Here is a 22,457-nt window from a genome sequence, read left to right as displayed (position 1 = left end):
TGTTGACTCGTGAGGAGATCACGGAGTGTGATGTCTCCTCTGATGATGAGGATGTGGAGGAGGATGCTGCTCAGGCAGTGCCAGATGAAGGACCTGAGGCACAGCAGGAAAGCCACCATGAGATACACACAAGGGAGACACGAGACACCCTTATACATTCACGTTTCCTTTGAGCCTTACCACCTTCTGGAACCAAGTCAATAAAGTCTTAGCTTTGATCAGCCCTGTTGTCACCTCCTTCCTTCTGCACTACAGCGCCCAGGTACATATCGCACAGTGGCAAGGCCGAAGCTTTGTGAACTCAGGGCTTGGTCCCTCACTTCCAGCCCCTTGGGAGGAAGGGTTTAAATGAAGTCCCAAAGGGCATCGACAATTAGAAGGAGACAGAGTGAGAGAACATCATTTCTTTATTCTGTGTGACACCAAACACAACCCTATCCATCTGGAATGTACATTCACCCGTGAACCCCTCAGTGAATCTAGGTGCTCTTCTTAAATCTTTTCTGGGTGCTCCTACGTGGTGCTCCCCCTGCTCTGTCAGCTGAGGTGGAGACAGGCTGCTGACCTTGCTGCCCCATGGCTTGGAATGACATTGGTGGCCGTCCTCTGGCTGCCTGAGGCCTGGAGGGCCCCGGCACACTAAGGGCCTCCTGCACAGGTACAGGGACCCCCCTCTGTCATCGAGGATGATGGAGGCACTGGCATCACTGGTGTCACTGGCAGAGGGGCTTTGGAGCTACTGTCCACACCAGGAGCACCCTGAGAGGAGACCCCAGATGTAGCAGCCAGCTGCTCCTCCCCCTTATAAGACACACTTGTACCTCCCTGCTGACCTGAGAGGGACGTGGACCTGGTGGAGAATTCAGGTGCCTCGTCCCCCCTCTCACCTTGTCACCGCTGGATGGAGCTCATGGACAAAGTGATGGAGTGCAGATCTGCGAACATCTCTGGCAGCCACTGATTGATCAGCTGGATCTGGCTCTCCATGAGAGTCACCAATCTCTCAATGGAGGAAGCCAGACACACCCCCATCAGAGACAGTGCAGCACCCAAGACCTGGATGGATTCCTCCACCATCCTTGTTTGGGTACACATAGCCTCTGGCAACTCTGCCAGATGTTACCTGACCTCTCGCTGCAGCTGCGGTATTTCCCGTGTTGCTGGTGACACCAGAGGCATGTCATCAGCCTGAGGCTCAGTGTGGGCCTGGCCTCCCACAGACCACCAACTGTCAGTGGCCTCGGCTGTCACAGCCTCCGTCAGCTGCCCGGGCCTGCCTGTGATGTGCTCATCAGTTTGCGTGAGCGTTTCTGTTCTGGTGGAGGGTGCAGGGGAATGATGTGATGGTGCACCATCTGAGGCTCCCTCCTCCTCCTCAGACGTGTCCGGCTGTCTCCCAGTCTCTCCAGCGCTTTGCTTTTGTCGTTCATCCGGGCCTTCATGAGAAAACAGGGACATTGAAGGGTTACGGTCTGTCCATCGTGACATTCCAACCATCCCTACTGTGCAGCTCCATTGATGCAGTGGTGAACAGATGAGCAGTCTGGCTCCTTTGCAGCGGATGCTCCCTTGTGCCCCAGGAGATGTTCACTCACTCTCTTGGGTAGATGCCCCTGTCTCTCCATCAGCTATGGAGCAGCTGCTTTGCTGCCCTGCCTGTTCCATGGCCTCCTCCTCCATCGGGATGAGGACATGGAGATAAGGCACTCCACCGCCAGTCTTGACACGCTCTTTCCAATTGTGGGATGTTTTCTCCTGCAGACACAATGATGAACAAAGTTAGTCTCCCAGCGGGGACAAGCCCAACATCTCTGATGGTGATAGTCCAGCAGTCCATGATGTGGATACACATATGCCTCCTGCATGCGGCCCCTGTCGAGGGACTGTGTGAGGTTATGTAATGACTGACGTGTGCCTCTCCTGCTGCCCTTCCCCAATACACATGACTGGGTGGTCACTCCCTTTCCACTAAACATTCCCTCTCACTCTGCCACATGTAATGTCCAAAGGGTCCAAAGTGTTTTGAGTTGTCGCCTGAGCAACCTGGATCAGGTCATTGACCCACTTCCTGCACTGGATCCATGTCCTGGGGGTGAACCCATGGCTGCTGACCTCACCTACTATCTACAGGCAGCTTTGCTTGGTCAGGTGGACAGGTCTCCACCTCCCATCCCTGGGGAAGAGGATCTTGCACCTTTCTCTTGCCACTTGGAGGAGAACCTGCAGGGAGGCATCGCTAAACCGTGGCACCATGGTCACTGCAGGCTCGCATTCAGCTCCTTACCCATCAGGCAACAGAGGCAGCAGAACGGGTCCTGGGGCATCAGAGGCAGCAGAACTGGTCCTGGGACAGCAGAGGGCTCTCAGGAAGACACTCCTTTAAACCAGGCAGCAGTGAATGCAGGGCTGGCAGCCCTTTAAATATGGTGCCAGCACCTGCCGTTGTGTCAGATGTCAGTGCCATCGGCACCTCGTTCCCTACCTCTGGTCCTTGTTTACTTGGGCCCCACGCCTCCCCTTCATTAATTTGTCGGCTGCTCCGTGATCGGAGTCGGTCGGCCACATTTCACTCGTGTGGTGACGACACCCGCTTCCGGTGCCTCTGCCGAGAGCCGCAACGTTAGTTTAAAATTCAGCCCATGGGGTCAAGAGTGGAAAATCTCCCCTCTGATTCTCTCTACTTAAACTGATGTAGACACCAAATTAAAACTGATGAAACCAGGGATTGTATCCTGGTTTTTCAATCTAGTGTTCTCCCAACTGAGCTATTCCATCCTCACTGTGAACTCATCTTCATTGGAGACAAATATAACTCCAGGCGGAATTTCCCCACCCGTTCATTCCTCACTTCAGGGGAATGGGACCCGACCAGTTCGCGGAACTCAGATTATGTTAATGTTCTGCTCTTGATATCTTCATATTATTTTGCGTTTGAGCCACTTTTAATCAGGTTCACGGACAAATTCTTCTATCATCCCTTCTCCCACATTCTCTCTCTCTCATTCATTCTTTATTCCTCACAATCCAGAAAGGGTTAGGAATCAGAGCTCACCCCCAAACCCTCTGCACACAGACCTCTGTCTGTCACCCTGTTTGCTCCAAGATCCAAGAGACCAGTCAATAAATTACACTCTTTATAAACACAGTGTTGGACACAGAGTTAAATACACTGAAGTCTTTTGAAAAAAGTTCATCTTACGGGCTGTGTTACTGAGCCCACAGAGCAGGACAGGCCCAGGCTCCAGCCCCAGCCTGTGCTGTGTTAGCTGATGTCACCTGGTGTGATACTGAGCCACACGGAGCAGGAAAGGGCCTGGTTGTATTCATGGCCTGTGTTGAGTTAACTGAACCCACCCAATGTTGTAGGAGCCACACAGAACAGAATGGGCCCAGGCTCCTTCCTCAGCCTGAGGGATGATAGTTCATCTCACACGGTGTTGTACAGAGCCCCACACAGAACAGGAAAATCCCAGGCTCCATCCCCGGCCTGTGGTATTTTACTTCATCACACCTGGTATGGTACGGAGCCCCCAGAGCAGGAAAGATCCAGCTTCCATCTCCAGCCTGTGCTGAATTAGCTGATCTGACCTGGTTGGCACTGAACCGCAATCAGGGGAGGATGGGCCGAGGCTCCCTGGCCTGTGGTGTGTTAGTTATTCTCATTTGGTGAGGTACTGAGCACTATATAGAGCAGGAAGGGCCTGTGCTCAGTGAGCTGATCTCACCTTGTGCCTTCCTGAGACCCACACACAGAGCAGGACAGGCTTAGGCCTCATCCCCGGCCTGTGCTCAATTAGCGGATCTCAGCCAAAAGATTTTGATAAGGTTCCACACAAGAGGCTTCTCTATAAGATTAAAGACCCTGGTATCAGTGGTAATATATTGATCTGGATTGGGAACTGACTGGCACGACGTAGGCAGAAAGTAGTTACAGATGGATCTGGATCTGTTTGGAGACCAGTTACCAGTGGTGTCCCACAGGGATCGGTGTTGGGTCTGTTGCTCTTTATTATTTTTATTAATGATCTGGATGTAGGTGTAGGGGGCACCATCTGTAAATTTACAGATGATTTGAAGATCTCTGCGAGTGTTCAGACTGTAGACGATGCTCGACTGTTTCAGGCTGATCTTAATGTGTTGGGAGATTGGGTTCATGACTGGTAAATGATGTTTAATTTGGGTAAGTGCAGTGTTGTTCATGTGGACAGGGCGAATGCTCAACATTCATACACCCTTCAGGGAAAAACATTAAAGCAGGTGGAGAAAGGAAATAATTTTGAGCAGAGATCTGGATGTTCTAGTGCACAGATCTCGAAAGGTACAGCAGCAATGCTGTGAAGTGATAGCTGGAGCAAATAGGGGGTTGGGCTGCATTCAGAGGATAATTGCATATAAGATGGGGCATATTCTTTCATGGGATGTGAGCGACACTGGCAAGGCCAGAATTTGTTACCCATCCCTAATTGTCCTTGACAAGATGGCGGTGAGCTCCCTTCTTGAATTGCTGCACTCCATGTGGTGTAGGTACACCCACAGTGCTGTGAGGAAGGGAGATCCAGGATTTTGACCCAACATCAGTGAATGAACAGCGATATTGTTGCAGATCAGATGGTGTGTGACTTGAAGGGGAACTTGCAGATGGTGGTGTTTCCATGCATCCGCAGCCCTTGTCCTTCAAGGTGTTGGAGGTCTTCGGTTTGGAAGGTGTTTTTGAAGGAGCCTTGGTGAGTTGCAGCAGTGCATCTGGTAGATGGTACACACTACTGCCACTGTGCGTCAGTGGTGAAGGGAGTGAATGTTTAAGGTGGTGAATGGGGTGACAATCAAGGCAGCTGCTTTGTCCTGAACAGTGTCGAGTTTCTGGAGTATTGTTGGAGCTGCACTCATCCTGGCTTGTGCCTTATAGATGGTGGACAAGTTTTGGAGAGTCAAAAATCACAAAATTATTACAGTGCAGAAGGAGGCTATTCGGCCCATTGTCTCTGCATAGAATCATTGAACATAGAAAGTTTACAGCACAGGAAGGCCAAAAATCGGGCAACCCAGCGGAATCCCATTGTCCAGCATTTGGACCGTAGCCCTGCAGGTTCAGGTACTGGAGGTGCACATCCAGACTCCTCTTAAATGAGTTGAGGGTTTCTGCCTCAACTACCCTTATAGGCAGTGAGTTTCAGATCCCTCGCACCCTCTGGGTGAAAAAACGGCTCCTCATCTCCCCTCTAATCGTTCAACGAATCACTTTAAATCTATGCCCCTTAGTCATTGACCTCCCTGCTAAGGTAAATAGACCCTTCCCATCCACTCTATCCAGACCCCTCACAATTTTATACATTTCAATCAAATCTCCCCTCAGCCTCCTCTATTCAACCCCAGCCGATCCAATCTTTCCCCATCGTTGCATTTTTCCAGAGCTGGCAACATCCTCGTAAATCTCCTCTGTAACCTCTCTCGTGCAATTACATCCTTTCTGTAATGAGGTGACCAGAACTGCACACAGAACTGAAGTTGTGGCCTAACTAATGATTGATACAGTTCCAGCATAACCTCCCTGCTCTGATATTCTATACCTCTGCTAATAAAGGAAAGGATTCCATAAGCCTTCTCAACCAACTTATCAACCTGTCCTGCTACTTTCAGGGATCTGTGGACATTCACTTCAAGGTCCCTCACTTCCTCTAGACCTCTCAGTATTCACCCATTAATTGTGTATTCCTTTGCCGTGTTTGACCTCACCAAAGGCATCACCTCACACTTCTCCAAGTTGAATTCCATTTGTCACTTTTCTGCACACCTGACCAGTCCATTGTTCCAGCTCTCCTAATGAGCATTTCACCTCGTGCCTTGAGCTGAATTATTCATTGCAGAATTCTCACTGTCTGTTTTACCTTTGGTGCCACAGTATTTATATGAATGGTCCTGTTAAGCTTGTGTCTATGGTTTCCCCCAGGATGTTGATGGTGGGGGGGATTCAGCGATGAACGTCAAAGGGAGATGGTTACATTCTCTCTTGTTGGAGATGGTCATTGCCTGGTACTTATGTGGTGTGAATGTTACTTGCCACTTAGCAGCCCAAGTCTGAATGTTGTCCAGGTCTTGCTGCTTCTGGACACGGACTCCTTCAGTATCTGAGATGTCCCGAATTTGTCCTTTTATGAAACCTTGGTCAGGCCTCACTTGGAATATTGTATCCAGTCTTGGTCTCCTCACATGATGGGTGCTATTGAGGCTTTTGACAGGGTACAGAGGAGAGACATTAAACTAATTCCCAGTGTAAGACATCTTCGTTATCAAGTTAGACTAAAAGAGTTGGAACCCTACACCGTAGAGAAACCTAGATTGAGGGGTGATCCAATTGAGGTTCATAAGTAATGAAGGGTCCAATTTAGCATGGGAGAGGAGTCATAATTGTATATTGTAAAAGGCCAGATGTCACCCGGATCACATTAAATTTCATTTTCAGCAACGGGTTAATGAACCAGGAGGGCTGAGTGGTTAAGGTGTTGGACTTAAAATCCAATGAATATATGTCTGTGTGTGTTCAAACCCCACTCCTGGTATCTGTGCCGGCCAAATGTTACTTGTTGTTTCCCTGACTTTTGCCTTGCACCATCATCTCTTCTGTCATTTAATCACTCCTGCCTTCCAACCGATCACAGCTTCCTATTATTTGCCCCAGCACCGTTCCTTGTCTCTGCACTTGCTTATAAGCTGGTAAACCTTGAACTTAATCTCCTCTGTCCCCTCATAATGACCTTCTCATCTTTCCTGAACTGTGGTTCCTCACAGGATCCGCTGCCTCTCCGACTCCCCTCCAGGGGAAACTGAAGGCCCTGAGCCTGGGTCTTGCTTTCTACGCTTGCTGGTAGTTGAGTCCTTGCATGTCTAGACTCCTCCAGGAAGGGCTTGCCATAATCTTCCAATCTTCCCTGGATAAGGGGATTGGAGAGTGGCAAATGACACCCTTATTCAAGAAAGGGTGTAAGGACAGTCCAAGCAACTCCATGCCAGTTAATTTAACATCAATGCTGGGTAAGGTTTCAGAAATGATAATCAGGGAAAATATCAATGGACATTTAGAGAGGTTTGAGTTAATTAAGGATATCCAGCATGGATTTGTAAAAGGCAGATCATGCTTCACTAATCTAATTGAATTTTTTTGATGAAGGAGCAGAGAAGTTTGATGAAGGAAATGCAGTGGATGTTGTTTCTATGGATTTTACGAAAGCACTTGATAAAGTATCACATAAAAGGCTGGTTAACAAAATTGAGGCTCATGGAATAGGAGGGTCAGTGTCTAATTGGTTAAAAAATTGGATTAAGGGCAGAAACAAGCAAGTTGTAGTAAATGGTTTCTTTTCAGACTAGGGGATGGTCGACAGTGGTGTTCCCCGAGGTTCAGTGCTGGGATCACTGCTTTTCTTGCTATGTATAAAATATGTGGATCTTGGAATACGGAACAGAATCTCAAAATTTGTTGACAATACCAAACTTGGAGGTGAGGCAAACAGTGAGGATGATATGAACCGCATGCAATAGGACATAGATAGGCTAGCAGAATGAGCAGAGAGGTGACGGATGGAATTTAATACTGTTAAGTGTGAGGTGATGCATTTTGACAGAAGGAATAGGGAGAGGCAATATATCCTTAATGGCACAGTTCTAAAGAGTGTTCAGGGACAGAGGGACATGGGGATGCATGTGCATCGATCTTTGCAGGTAGCAGGGCATATTGAGAGAGTAGTAGTAAAATATATGGCATCTTGGGCTTTATACAAACATACAAGCATACGAACATATGAATTAGGAGCAGGAGTAGGCCACTCGGCCCTTCAAGCCTGCTCCGCCATTCAATACTTTCACAGCTGAACTGATGACCCACATTTCCAGCTACCCCTGACCACCCCCTTGCTTATCAAGAATCTATCTACATCTGCCTTAAAAATATTCAAAGACTCTGCTTCCACTGCGTTTTGAGGAAGAGAACTGCAAAGACTCACAACCCTCTAAGAGAAAAGAATTCTCCTCATCTCTGTCTTAAATGGGCAACCCCATATTTTTAAACAGTGACCCCTAATTTTAGATTCTCCCACAAGAGGAAACATCCTTTGTACATCCACCCTGTCAAGACCCTCAGGATCTTATGTGTTTCAATCAAGTTGCCTCTTACTCTTCTAAAATCTGGTGGATACAAGCCAAGCATGTCCAATTTTTCCTTGTAAGACAGCCCACCATTCCAGGTATTTGTCCAGTAAACCTTCTCTGAACTGCCTCCAATGCATTAACATCCTTCCTTAACTAAGGAGACCAGTTCTGTAGACAGTACTCCAGATGTGGTCTTACCAATGCCCTGGATAGCTGAAGCATAACCTCCCTACTTTTGTATTCAATTCCCCTCGCGATAAACACGAGCATTCTATTAGCTTTCCTAATTACGTGCTGTACCTGCATACTAACCTTGTGCGATTCATACACGAGGACACCCAGATCCCTCTGCATCTCAGGGCTCTGCAATCTCTCACCATTTAGATAATATGCTTCTTTTTTATTCTTCCCGCCAAAGTGGACAATTTCACACTTTCCCACATTTTACTCCATTTGCCAGGTTGTTGCCCACTCACTTAACCGATCTACATCTCTTTGTAGCCCCCTTATAAGAACATAAGAAATCGGAGCAGGAGTAGGCCATTCAGTCCCCAAAGCCTGCCCCACCATTTAATAAGATCAGGGATGATTTGCCCCAGACCTCAACTCCTCTTTCGTGCCAGCTCCTCATAGCCCTCAACTCCCCAATATTTCAAAAATCTATCTCCCTCCTCTTTAAATGCTTTCAGTGATTTAGCCTCCACAACTCTCTGGGTAGAGAATTCCAGACATTCACTACCCTCTGAGAGAAGAAATTCCTTTGCATCTCAGTTTTAAATGACTGTCCCCTTATTCTGTAACTATGTTACCTAGTTTGAGATTCCCCCACTACTGGAAACATCTACCCTGTCAAGCCCCCTCAGAATCTTATACATTTCAATAAGATCACCCTTATTCTTCTAAACTTTAATGTATAAAGGCCTAACTTGTTAGCCATTCTTGATAAGTCAACCCCTTTCTCCCAGGAATCAGCCGAGTGAATCTCTTTTGACTGTATCCAATGCCAATATATCCTTTCTTAAATACAGGGACCAAAACTGTACACAGCACTCCAGGTGTGGCCTCACCAACACCCTGCACAGCTTTAACAAGACTTCCCTATTTTTAAACTCCAGCCCCCTAGCAATAAAGGCCAAAATTCCATTTGCCCTCTTAATTACTTGCTGCACCTGCATGCTAACTTTTTGTGTTTCAATCACAAGAACACCCAGATCCCTCTTTTTTGGAGTCTCTGTCTATTTATATAATAGTCTGCATTTTGATTCTTCCTACCAAAGTGTATGACCTCACACTTTCCTACATTAAACTCCATCTGCCAAGTTTTTGCCCACTCACTCAACCTATCTATATCCCCTTGGAGATTCCTTATGTCTTCATGACAACATGCCCTACCTATTTTTGTATCATCAGCAAATTTGGATATATTACACTCTGCCCCCTCCTCCATGTCATTAATATAGATAGTAAATAATTGATCCCCAAGCACTGATCCTTGTGGCACTCCACCAGTCACATCCTGCCAATGAGAAAATGGCCCATTTATGCCGACTCTTTGTTTCAAGGAATTGGTAACTCGTGTGTGCATCATCACTTCAGGAATTGATGTCATACAGTATGTGACACAGAGGAGGAGATGGGATGATCCCCGGTAAGATGTGCCTGTAATACTCTCCTCTAAATTGTATATTGTATTGTCAGTCTTCAATAAAAAAGTCAAATTATTTGTTGGCGTTGATCAGTGTGTGATTGGTAAGTCTGTGTGAAGAACAGGGGTTGGCAACATGTCTGTACATGGACACCAGTGTCCTCGTTAAAACAGTTCGGTCCGTGACTGATAATTTCAGGGATGAGAAATTTCCCATTGGCTTCTTATTCCAGACCAGTCTGACTTTCAATCAAACCGCAGCCGTCAGTTTCACAGCTGACAGGTCCTGAGAGCAGAGACAACGTTTCAGAACCTCGGACAAGTTCGGAGCTTTCCGGCAGTTCTCATTTCATTTAAAAGCCCTCCAGAAAAACCCGAGCTTGTCCGAGTTTCGGAAGTGCTGTCTCTGCTCAAAGCGCCTGTCAGCTGTGAAACTGACGGCTGCGATTTTTTAAAAAAGACTAACCATAAAGCTGAGAGTTCTCGCTCTCTGCAACTGTCAGAGAGAGGGAGAGAGAGAGAGGAGAGTTAGAGAGAGAGGAGACCGGGGGTGGGTGTCGGCAGAGAGAGAGGGGCAGAGAGAGAAAGGACCACCTGAAAGGTTTACCCCGTATCCTTAGATTATGACCCCTGGTTCTGGACTCACACCCAAATCCCATGAACGAATAAAAAAGGTCACAACTGTGATTGGCTCTTGTAGCGGACTCTGGTTAATAGACAATATTCGGAGCGCCGGTCCCAGACTGTTTAACGCTGACTGAGCTGAGAAAATACAACTCACCCCCGAGAATCCGCAGCACAGACTGAGCGGAGGGGAAAACCTGTCCTGGGAACTCTACATTCAGGGAACAGTTTGTCCTGTGAATATGCAGATGTGAATATTGTGGAAGAGAGATTGTATTAAAGGGGAGGGCGGGTTAGTCTGAAGCCACTGTGTTTGTGGGTCCGCTCTCATGGCCGGATTTCAGAGTCATTCTTGTGCAAAATCAAATGATTTTCCAGTCAAAGAACCGCCCTGCTCCCTGCTCAGCCCCAAAGTGGGAATTCGGGATCATTTTTTTTTATTTCAAGATTTCAGTTGAAAAGTAGAGAACATGTCAGCGAGGGGTGAGAGAGGGCGGTCAGTGCAGCAATAAAACCAGGTGAAATGGAAAATGGAGTCCTCAATCCTAGTGAAAGCTTTTCAACAGCAAACATACTGGAGTGAGAGACAGGAAAGATCTAGTCTGGAAGTCTGGAGTCTCTGAATTTCAATGGAATTGGAGAGTTTGTGAGGAGAGAGAAACACAGAGAGACAGCAGGAGCCGGGAGCTGACAGCAGCTTGTGTCCGCCCCGTCCTCTCTCTGCCTTGAAGTTGCTCTGTGCCGCCATCACCGGCTTCATTTCTGACCCAGTTCACATTGACAGAGAGAATTTGTGCAGAGTCCCGGACATAACCGATCGTGCAGCCGCCTAAACGGCTCCTCCAGCCGCCGCCGCCGCCCAAGTCAAGACCCCCAAGAAGAAGAAGGCGGCTCCCCGGAACAAGCCAGCCGGTCTCCCGTTGGGCGAACAGATCCTCAAGATTGTGCCAGCTTTCAGCGATCGCAAGGGGATGTCCCTGTCCGCCATAAAGAAGGCTCTGGGTAGCAGCGGTGTCGATGTGGAGAAGCTCAGGACCCAGATCAAGCAAAGTATCAAGAGGAATGTGAACAAAGGCTCCCTGGTGCAGAGCAAGGGACAGGGAGCCTCCGGCTCCTTCAAAATCAGCAAGAAGGAAAACCCAGGGAAAAGTGGGAAAGAAGGTGAAGAAACCAGCAGACAAGAAATCTTTAGTGAAGAAACCAGCAGACAAGAAATCTTTAGCGAAGAAACCAGCCGACAAGAAATCTTCAGTGAAGAAACCAGCAGACAAGAAATCTTTAGTGAAGAAACCAGCAACCAAGAAATCCTTCGTTAGAAACCAGCAGACAAGAAATCATTGGTGAAGAAACCAGCAGCCAAGAAAGTGACAACAAAGAAAGTAACAGCCAAGAAAACGAGCAGCAAGGCGGCGGCAACGCCAAATAAGGCGGTGAAGAAAGCAACGCTTCAGAAAAAGTCTCCTGCGAAGAAGGTCAAAAAAGGCAAGAGTGCGGCGGGCGGAAAGGCGCTGAAGAAAGTGCAGACATGGAAGAGCAAGGTCAAGCCGAAAGCAGCGAAGGCTCAGAAAGCAGGGTCTGGAAAGAAGTGAAAGAGCGTGGGAAACTTGTAAACATCTGAACACAAAGGCTCTTCTCAGAGCCACCCACATCTCTCAGGAAAGAGCTGATCCCCTGATCAAATGATCCCTGTCCCGGCCCCGCCTGCAGATTCCACATGGAAATGATTTGGAGCAAATCCAGGATCCCTGGTGACTCCCCTCCACCCAGCCCTTTCCCCACTCTCTGTAATAAAACAGAAGGATGTCCGGCCCTCACTCTAACTGGAGATGTGTTCGGTGCAGTCTCAGTTCACAAATTCAGGGGGAGAGTCCTATAAGGTAGCTCGGTCACTCTGACTGAAACCGCCAGTTCCCCGGGGCTGCAGCCACTGACACTGCGGGGAGAGGATCCCCGACTCTATCCCGTCGCCGGGGGAACAAACAACTTTGTGTCCGGAGAAGAGGGAGGGCTGGGGAGAAGGTACATGTTAAAGCGCTGCAGTGGACTCAGCTCCTGTGTGTGCACAACTCTCACTGATTCCGTCCTCTGGGAACAGTGCGGTCTAAACAGATCAGGTCAGGAGAGAAACACACAGCCCGAGAATGGCCTCTTTCTTCCTGCATTTACTCTGTTCTGGGTGCAGATTTTCATTGAGAAGCGGCGCTCAGATCACCAGAGAGAAAAAAAAACACAATTCAAACTGTCCAAATGAAAAACAGAGAATTAACCCGGACACTTTCTTTATTAAATTAATTCATCAGCTCCGAACCAGTTCCCGTTAATGTACCGGGATGCTCTTGGGATTTATAAAATCGAAGGCAGCGGGATTTATTGAATTGCTGATTCTACACCCTGTAGTTCACTTCTTCACTTAACTGGAGGGGGAGATGTGTGAGCAGAGAAACAGAGCGAAATCCAGAGAGGGAACTGAAAAGACACCTGGACAGATGTGAAACAGGTCAATCCACGGTTACAATAACTCCATCTCTGATTCCCTCCTGACAGTAATCAGTCCTTTCACAGAGACTGTGGGTGGCTCTGAAAAGAGCCTTTGGTTTATTTGATGACATTTTGGCCGCTTTACTTTTTCTGGGAGCTCTGAGCGCTGATTTTCTTGGGCAGCAGCAAGGCCTGGATATTAGGCAGCACCCCGCCCTGAGCGGTGGTCACTCCTCCCAGCAGCTTGTTGAGCTCCTCGTCGTTGCGGACGGGCAGTTGCAGGTGTCTGGGAATGATGCGGGTCTTCTTGTTGTCCCGGGCCGCGTTGCCGGCCAGCTCGAGGATTTCAGCGGTCAGATACTCGAGCACAGCAGCCAGATAGACCGGGGCTCCGGCACCCACACGCTCAGCATAGTTACCCTTTCTCAGGAGCCTGTGAACACGGCCCACCGGGAACTGCAGTCCAGCCCGGGAGGAGCGAGACTTGGCCTTGGCCCGAGCTTTCCCGCTGGTCTTTCCTCTTCCAGACATTTCCTCAATCTCACAAATACTTTCACAAAGAATGGTTAATTTCCTTAGCATTAATAATAGCCAATAGGCGGTCAGGATGGCCGAGCGGTCTAAGGCGCTGCGTTTAGGTCGCAGTTTCTATGGGAGGCGTGGGTTCAAATCCCACTTCTGACACCTTGTATTTTGACTGCACTGGAGGCGTTTGGGAGCAGCGGTGAAGAGCAAAGAGAGAACAGGAAAGAACATGGACAAGCAAAATAACAATGGACCCAAAGATGTTGCATCAAAACGTTAGAGTAAGAGGCAACGAAGCAAACAGCAGGGCACAGAAAAGATCAAAAATGTAACCTTTGTATCGGGGTGGAAGATGTTGCCAATATCCTGAATGAATAGTTTACTGTCTTCTCAAATGAGGGGGTGATGCAGATATTGTTATGAAGGAGGAGGAGTGTGAAGTATTGGACGTGATAACTGCAGGAGAGAGGAAGTCTTAATTGGATGAACATCCTTGAATGTGGATAAATCACCAGGACCAGATGAAATGTACCTCAGGCTGTTGAATGAAGCCAGGGAAGAAATAGTGGAAGGTCTGACCATCGTTTTCCAGAGGATTGGAGGTCTTGTAACATTGCAATAAAAGCAATTACGATGCAGATCAAGCATGGCTGAGCCTTGAAAGTAGAGAAACAGGGCTGAATTCCCTGAACCAGTGCTACAGCTTTCAGAATAGAAGGAGCCTATACAAACCTGATGGGTTCCACTTAAACAAAAGAGCTGGAGGTGTTGACAGTCAGAACAGATAAAATGTGCAGGAGTGTTTGAAGCAGATTCTGTGTGGTTACTGTAGTTGTACTATGGAGTTATTTCAAGGAGGTGATTCTGAATGTAATGGATCAACGTGGACCCACCCAAGGCAAAGGTCACTGAAAGTGACAACGCAGGTGGATAAGGTAGTCAAGAAGGCATACGGCATGCTTGCCTTCATCGGTCGGGGCATAGAGTATAAAAATGGGCAAGTCATGTTGCAGCTGTACAGAACCTTAGTTAGGCCACACTTAGAATATTGCGTGCAATTCTGGTCGCCACACTACCAGAAGGACGTGGAGGCTTTGGAGAGGGTACAGAGGAGGTTTACCAGGATGTTGCCTGGTCTGGAGGGCATTAGCTATGAGGAGAGGTTGGAAAAACTCGGATTGTTTTCACTGGAACGACGGAGGTGAAGGGGCGACATGATAGAGGTTTACAAAGTTATGAGCGGCATGGACAGAGTGGATAGTCAGAAGCCTTTTCCCAGGGTGGAAGAGTCTGTTATTAGAGGACATAGGTTTAAGGTGCGAGGGGCAAAGTTTAGAGGGGATGTGCGAGGCATGTTTTTTACACAGAGGATGGTGAGTGCCTGGAACTTGCCGCCAGGGGAGGTGGTGGAAGCAGATACGATAGCGACGTTTAAGAGACATCTTGACAAATACATGAATTGGAAGGGAATAGAGGGATATGGGCTACGGAAGTGCAGAAGGTGTTAGTTTAGGCAGGCATCAAGATCGGCGCAGGCTTGGAGGGCCGAATGGCCTGTTCCTGTGCTGTACTGTTCTTTGTTCTTTGTTCTAAGCTTCCCTGTGGTCCAGCCTGGTTGAATGGAACTGAAGCAAACAAATCATCCAGAAGAGGAAAAGATATATAAGGCCATGAAAGCACAGAATTCAGATGGATGCAATACCAAATGGTATGGCAAGAGTGTAAAACAGCAACAGACTGGTGAATAAAACTTTCCCATTGAATAAGACAAGAAAAGAGAAGGGTAATAATAGTGTCAGAGGTGAGTTGTGACACTATTCACATTCCACCTTGATCTGAATAGGACTGTTGAAGGGAGTGATTGAGAAGAATAGAGGAGAAATGAAAAGAAAGGAGAAATAAACAAAAGGTCTTTTGATTTTAGAATGCTTGTTTTTGGAAATGACAGACTGTAAAGTGTGTGTGTCAGAAGATATAGAGCGAAGTTGGGTGTGACAAGATCACAGGAAAGTTGTGCCCTGAGACAAGGTGTGTGTTGACAGGAAAGCTGCTTTCTTTTGCACAAAATGTAATTTATTCATATAATTTGTGCAATTACATTGCAAAGCAGTTCAATTTTAATATTACATAAGGTGCAATACAGATCAGTTTCCTTCAATAATGTACATGAGGTATCTCACTATCCCTGCCTGCACAGTTTATATTTACAGTATTTACATTACACATCAAACATTCTCTGGTGCACACAGCCCGAGGGGTTTTACACAGGTTCCAGCCCCTCGCTGTACTAGGGCCTTAGACTGTCACCTTTCTATTGAGACTCCATGGTGGCTTCCCCAAGCTTCAATGCCATCCCACAGCACATAGTCTTGAATGATGGAATGTGCCAGTCTGCAACACTCGGTCATAGACAGCTCTTTGCACTGGAATACCTGTCCCACGGCCGGGCTCGTTCTTAACAGAGATCATTTCAAATGAACATTTCCTAAATCCGTGCTTTCTCTCTCACAATAAAGAGAACAGGATGTCTAACAGATTCAGTGTGAGACAATAACACTGCCGGGTAAAGGCCGCTTTCCAACTCCAATCTTAACACAGGAGATTCCCCAAACAGCTGCAGTAAGGTGCTGTAAACTGCTGGAAGCGGATGTGTGTGGAAATGGTGATGTTACTGACGTGGTTTCTTAGTATAGAATGGACTATGCTTAGGTGGGAATATTACTGAGTGTTAATTGTAGTGGGACCATAGTTAAAAACTCTGGCTTTCTGGAAAGCCTTGACTATGAAGGTCGAGTCTGGAAGGGTTTGCGTGGAGAGCTGGGTTTCGGTTCAACTGTTAATAAAGGGTTTGAAATTGGCAACCCGGAGGAAACTGGAGGTGGAGCTGAAAGATGAGGGGCCGTTCTCTCTCTGTCTGTCACTCTGGGTGTCTCCTTCCCTCTCGCTCTCTGTTTAATCTTCACCCTTGTCTCCTCCCCTCCCTGCTCTCACTCTGCCTTTCTCAGCCAGGTCCGGGCGGCCTGGAAAAAAAAAGGAAGCTGACGGAATCAGTCTCTTTTGTTGTGCACTGATTTGAGGCAAGAATTATCATGATGGCTGTTGTGGGGAAAAGACGGTCGCCCACCTCCTCCTGGAATGTGTCTTTGCAAAGCAGGTGTGGAAAGGGATGCAGTGGTTTTTGTCGAGGTTCATCCCAAGCAGCTCTGTAACACAGGAGTCTGTGCTCTACGGGCTGTTCCCAGGGACGCACACCGAGACAAACATCAACTGCTGCTGGAGGACTATCAATTTGGTGAAAGATGCCCTTTGGTCTGACCGAAACTTGCTGGTCTTCCAGCGCAAAGAGTTGTCCACCAGCGAATGTTGCAGACTGGCACATTCCAAGGTCCAGGACTACGTGCTGAGGGACGCACTAAAGCTTGGGACAGCCGCAGCAAAGGCTCAATGGGGAAAGACCACAGTGTAAGGTCCCCCCACCAAGCTGAGCGGAGGGGCTGGATCCATGGGAAACCCCTCGAAACGTATCGGGAACATTTTGTGTGCTGTAAATGTAGAAATGTATATGGCATGACAATGAAATGGACGAGTTGTGAGGCAACTCGTGATTGTATAGAAAGAAACTGATCACCTTTGCACTGTTTGTATTTTTTGACTTGGTGCTGTTTTAAACTGTTTGGGAATGTAATTTTTACAGATTTTTATGAATAAAGTATATTTTGGAAATTTAAAATAAAAGTCTGGCAGTATACCAGAGTATGGTCCTGGCTGGCAGCATATTAGAATCCATGAGGAAAGGCATCATCACCCTCATCTACAAGCGGAATGGGGAGGGGGCAGAAATCAGAAATTGGCGGCCCATCTCACTGCTTAACATCGACTACAAGATTCTGTCAAAAGTCATCGCCTGTCGAGTCAAGTCTGCTCTGGAGTTGGTGATACACCCTGATCAGACCTGTACTATACCAGGCAGGAAGATCTCTCATAGTCTCGCGCTACTCAGGGATACGATCACCTATGTACGGGACAGGAGGGTGGACACCTGCCTCATCAGCCTGGACCAGGAGAAGGCTTTTGACAGGATATCGCACACCTACATGATGGACGTACTTTCCAAAATGGGGTTTGGGGAGGGAATATGCAATTGGATCAAACTGCTCTGCACAAACATCAGTAGCGCAGTCTCAATCAATGGGTGGGAATCAGAAAGTTTCTCGATCCAATCTGGAGTCAGGCAGGGCTGTCCTCTCTCCCCTGTCTTGTTTGTTTGCTGTATTGAACCCTTTTCTGAGTCTATTAGGAAGAATGCGAGTATCAGAAGGGTAACAATCCCAGGCAGTGGAGGCACTCAGGTTAAAACCTCCCTGTACATGAATGACGTCGCCGTTTTCTGCTTGAACCCACTGCCTGTGCGCAGACTGATGAGCATCAGTGACCAGCTCAAATTGGCCTCGGGAGCCAATGTTAAATACGGCAATAGCGAGGCCATGTTCTTTGGGAACTCAGCTGACCGATCCTTTGTCCCCTTCACCATTCGGTCAGACGACCTGAAGGTGCTGGGGTATGGTTCGGAAGGGCCGGGGCATGCACCAAAACCTGGAAAGAGCGAGTAGCCAGGGTGCAACAAAAGCTGAACATGTGGGAGCAGCGATCTCTCTCCATTGTGTCAGGTTACTGTACGTGGTGCAGGTCTGGCCCATACTGCACTCCTGCACTGTGGTGATCACCTGAGCCATTTTCCGCTTCATCTGGGGATCCAAAATGGACCAGGTCCCGAGGGACACGATGTTCAAACCTCTGGGGAAAGGCAGGAAAAATGTCCCCAACATCGCCCTCATCCTGATGGCTACCATTGTGTGTGGCTGTATCAAGCTCTGTGTAGACCTCCAGTACACAAACTCCAAGTGTCACTCCGTGCTGAGGTTCTATCTGTCCCCGGTGTTGCGAAGGATGGGCCTTGTCATATTGCCGTGGAACGCTCCATCCAGTTGGACTGTGCCGTACGTAACACCGATCCTTCATGGAAAAGTTTCTGTGGAAAAACACCTTTGACCACCAATCCATCAGGCAGTGGTCTGCACGGAATGTTCTCAAGGCCCTATGGGAAAAGAAGATGGTGGATCCTGTTGGATGGTTCCCTGAGCAGACTTCCAAAGTCATTTGGCGGAATGCCCCATCACCAGAACTTTCAAACAAGCACCAAGATGTAGCTTGGCTGGTGGTGAGAAGAGCCCTCCCCATCAGTTCCTTCCTGCATGCCCAAAGTCTCACCCCCTCCACATAATGCCCTCGAGGTGGCTGTGGTGGGGAAGAGATGGTTGCCCACCTCCTCCTGGAATGTGTCTTTGCAAAGCAGGTGTGGAAAGAGATGCAATGGTTTTTGTCGAGTTTCATCCCAAGCAGCTCTGTAACACAGGAGTCTGTGCTCTACGGGCTGTTCCCAGGGACGCACACCGAGATAAACATCAACTGCTGCTGGAAGACTATCAATTCGGTGAAAGACACTCTTTGGTCTGCACAAAACTTGCTGGTCTTCCAGCGCAAAGAGTTGTCCACCACCGAATGTTGCAGACTGGCACATTCCAAGGTCCAGGACTACGTGCTGAGGGACGCACTAAAGCTTTTGGCAGCTGCAGCAAAGGCTCAATGGGGGAAGACCACAGTGTAAGGTCCCCCCACCATAGTGAACTGAGGGGCTGGATCCATGGGAAACCCCTCGAACTGTAGCCAGAAATTTTTGTTTGCTGTAAAATGTACATGGCATGAGAAATGAAATGGAAGGGTTGTGAGGCAACTCACTCCTGTACTGAAGGAAACTGATCTCCTTTCTACTCTCTGTATTGTTGGACTTGGTGCTTTTTGGAACTGTTTTGTAATGTATTTTTTTTGCAGATTTTTATGAATAAAGTATATTTTGGAAATTAATAAAAGAATGTCTGGCAGAGGTAAAGGAGGGAAAGGACTGGGCAAAGGCGGAGCAAAGCGGCACTGCAACGTGCTTCGTGATAATATCCAGGGCATCACCAAACCAGCAATCCGCCGCCTGGCTCGCCGTGGCGGGGTCAAGCGGATCTCGGGTTTGATATATGAGGAGACTCGCGGGGTGTTGAAGGTTTTCCTGGAGAATATGATCAGGGATGCGGTCACCTACACTGAACATGCCAAGCGCAAGACGGTCACTGCCATGGATGTGGTGCACGCTCTGAAACGGCAGGGCCGCACAACTCGACCCTTTCCAGCAAACACACAACAAAGGCTCTTCGAAGAGCCACCCACCGTCTCACAGAGAGAGCAGTGAGCTGGAAACGGGAGATGGGATAGGCTGTTCAGAACTGTCTGGAATAAATCTGTGCTGTGTTCGGGTAGAAAACTGGAATTCCCGAAATTGACATTTCAGTTGCAGCAAGGATGTGCAGTGGATTTGATTTTCTGAACGGGCTGTGCAAACAGTGCCCGAGACTCTCCAGTTAGTTATTTCCCCAGTCGACACATGCCCTCAGTGCAAAGCCACATCACTCCTCCAGAATCACTCATTGTTTTCATAGAATTTCAAAATGATTTCGCTGCAATGAGGGAATCCGGGAGTTTTGCAGCAGCCGTTGAATCGGTCACTGGAACCAGACCCACTTGTGATGTTATTTCCCCCGAGACGGTGTTTCCTGCACTGAAACTGACAGGGTTTGTGAAACTGATCATTTTCTGCTCAATCATTCAGGGACCCGGAATTCCCGCAGTTTGAGCCCGCGCTCACTTCAGATTGGTCACCCTCTTCCCAGTCACATTTCTTAACCAATCGCAGAGCCTCGAATTAGGGAAAATGCAGCAAATCATTGGCTTAAATTGTCGAAATTGGCAGAACGTTTGAATTCGAAAAAGGCGCCAATTTCAGTGTCGGCAAAAAGCGAATTACTGGAAAATCTATTTAAAGTTGTTCGTAAAATATTTTCCACCAACCTTCAAAAACCTTTCTTTATTCCGCTATTATTGCCACAAATTCCTGGCGCTATTTTACGCACAGCTTTAACCTGTCATTTTTTCCCCCACTTCTTATCTGTAACCGGCGGCAAAAGACTCCATTCAGCAATCCTTCAGGGACCAATAACTCAAACTCGGTGTGGAAAGGAATAAATTAGACTATTGGTAATTCCCTTTCACACAGGGATCAGGGGGACAGTGAGAAGCCACTGAAATAGTTGCTCACAAACATTTTAAATAGTTCCTATTCTGTTCTGTTACTGACATGCTGGAATCAGATAGTAATCAGCCCTTTCACAGAGACTGTGGGTGGCTCTGAAAAGAGTCTTTGGTTTATTAGATGACATTTTGTCTGCTTTGCTTTTTCTGGGAGCTCTGAGCGCTGGTTTTCTTGGGTAGCACCCCGCCCTGAGCGATAGTCACCCGTCCCAGCAGCTTGTTGAGCTCCTCGTCGTTGCGGACGGCCAGTTGCAGGTGTCTGGGGATGATGCGGGTCCTCTTGTTGTCCCGGGCCGCGTTGCCGGCCAGCTCGAGGATTTCAGCGGTCAGATACTCGAGCACAGCAGCCAGATCGACCGGGGCTCCAGCACCCACATGCTCAGCATAGTTGCCCTTTCTCAGGAGCCTGTGAACACGGCCCACCGGCAACTGCATTCCAGCCCGGGAGGTGCGAGACTTGGCCTTGGCCCGAGCTTTCCCGCCGGTCTTTCCTCCAGACATTTCCACAATCACACAAATACTTTCACAAATGGATAATTTCCGCAGCATTTACTTTACTTGAAGACTGAGAACTCTCCTCAATGGTCGGTACTTAATTCCATTTGCCTATATTCTTCACCAATCAGGTCACTGACCAACAGAAGAGGGCGGGATTTACCCGCCACGACATCAGAAGCAGAGAATTTGTCAATTTCAAAAAGCCCGCCAATTTCATTGCCGGAAAGGAGCGGATTAAAATAAATGTCATCCTTAGTCAAAGATTTAAAGTCCCATCTCTTGATTTTGTATTATTCAACTTGTAAAATGTTATTTAAATTGTGACTCATTCTACAATCGCTTTCAAACTGTCCCGGGTGGGGACTGCATTGGCCTGAAGTGAAATACTCAGTTTAGTTTTCAATCAGAGCCCAGTGTCCTTCTCTGAAAAGAGGAAGCCGGATCAAGTCCTCAAACGGCCCTTAACTTGCTCTGTAATAATCCCATCCCAGGCTGTTACACTGCAGAGAGTTGCTGTTAATAAAATGATTAATCAGTGAAGGGATTAAGGTCTAATCCTTACCGCTGAAATCAGCTGTTAATGCGGTCATTCAGGGGCTGTGAAAAACCAGAATAAGAGCAGCTTTAAGCAAAAAAAGTGAAGGCGGGTGATCAGATTATGGGTTCGTGTTCGGTTAATAACAGGAGATACAAACACAGCAGTGGGATCGTTATTATATTATACATTGTCTTAAAGTGATTTCATAGAGATGTCGGATGCAGCTTTTTCAGAGAGATTGTGGGTGGCTCTTAAAAGAGCCGTTGTGTTTGGGATGTTTTTCAGTCCATTGTGCAGTTTTACTTGGAGCTGGTGTACTTGGTCACCGCCTTTGTCCCTTCCGACACGGCGTGCTTGGCCAGCTCCCCGGGCAGCAGCAGGCGCACGGCGGTCTGGATCACCCGGAGCTGATGGTTGTTGTAATGGGCCAGGCGGGAAGCCTCACCCGCGATGCGCTCGAAAACATCGTTCACAAACGAGTTCATAATGCTCATGGCCTTGGAGGAGATGCCGGTGTCGGGATGAACCTGCTTCATCACTTTGTAGATGTAGATGGAATAACTCTCCTCCCTCCGCTTCTTGCCACCCTTTGTTGACGGTTTATTTAAGGTTTTCTTGGCGCCTTTCTTAGGAGCTGCTTTCTTCTCTTTTTTTTATTTCCAAAATATACTTTATTGATAAAAATCTGTTAAAAATACATTGCCAAACAGTTTCAAACAGCACCAAAAAATACAAACATTGCAAGGGAGATCAGTTTCCTTCAATACAATCATGAGTTGCTTCACAACCCTTCCATTTCACATTTGTCATGCCAAT

The 22,457-nt window shown here is 47.7% G+C and overlaps 1 non-coding gene across 1 annotated transcript; it reads left to right on the top strand.

Moving 5' to 3' along the window:
• The first annotated feature begins 13,490 nt into the window (after positions 1–13,490).
• trnal-uag (transfer RNA leucine (anticodon UAG)) lies at positions 13,491–13,573 on the top strand. Its single transcript has one exon. It is a non-coding gene; the product is annotated as a tRNA-Leu (tRNA).
• The last annotated feature ends 8,884 nt before the right edge of the window (positions 13,574–22,457 follow it).

The sequence above is a fragment of the Heterodontus francisci genome, unplaced genomic scaffold (genome assembly GCF_036365525.1).
Source record: "Heterodontus francisci isolate sHetFra1 unplaced genomic scaffold, sHetFra1.hap1 HAP1_SCAFFOLD_255, whole genome shotgun sequence".
NCBI classification, from domain to species: Eukaryota; Metazoa; Chordata; class Chondrichthyes; order Heterodontiformes; family Heterodontidae; genus Heterodontus; species Heterodontus francisci.
Note: the sequence above shows the minus strand (reverse complement) of the source record. Positions and strands in the feature narration are given on the sequence as shown.